This window comes from Lotus japonicus, chromosome 5, assembly GCF_012489685.1.
Source record: "Lotus japonicus ecotype B-129 chromosome 5, LjGifu_v1.2".
NCBI classification, from domain to species: Eukaryota; Viridiplantae; Streptophyta; class Magnoliopsida; order Fabales; family Fabaceae; genus Lotus; species Lotus japonicus.
The window spans coordinates 57,444,384-57,445,141 of record NC_080045.1 but is presented as its reverse complement, the minus strand read 5'-3'; positions in this window follow the sequence as shown (position 1 = coordinate 57,445,141).

Genomic DNA, 758 nt, shown 5'->3' with positions numbered 1-758 from the left:
AGAACATTGTGTTTCTTTCGCGACACAGCGTGGGGTGAAAGAATTGAGTCTTGATGTCTCTGATCCAAACTGGAAAGAGAACACCTTGGATGGTCATGAAGCTTTGATGCAGTTGCCACAACATGTCTATGACCTTGGCTCATTGCTTGAGTCCTTGAAACTGTACTCATGCGGTTTTTCCATGCCTCATTTGAGTAATTTTCGGTCGCTAAAGGAGATTTCTTTTGGCTGGATTGAAATTAGCGAAGCCACTCTTCGAACTTTGCTACACACTTGTAAGACTCTTGAAAACTTGAGTTTGAAGAAGTGCTGGAAATTGGAAAGCTTCAACATGGGAGATGAAAAGGTTGGGTTGAAAAGGTTAGTGATTGACAAGTGCCTGTTCAAATTTGATTACATCCTTTTCAACGCACCAAATCTTGAATACTTCAAGTATTCTGGACGTGTATGGACTTCGTATATAACCATAGATCGAGATGTCATGAAAGGGGCAGAAATTGATTTTCCCTTTGAGTTCGAGCGTGAATTCAATGAATATGGCGATGAACTCTACACTATATTGAGCGATTTCTACCCTGTCCGAGTTCTGACTGTGTGCAGTGTTTTACTTCAGGTAATCTTATATTCTTCTCTTTTCTCCCATAATTTGTAATCTTAATATCATGATATTCTCTTTTTTGTTCACATCTTGTCACCTGTTAAACACAAATGAGACTTGAAAACAAATGTATTCATATCATATACACACAATTTTCAAA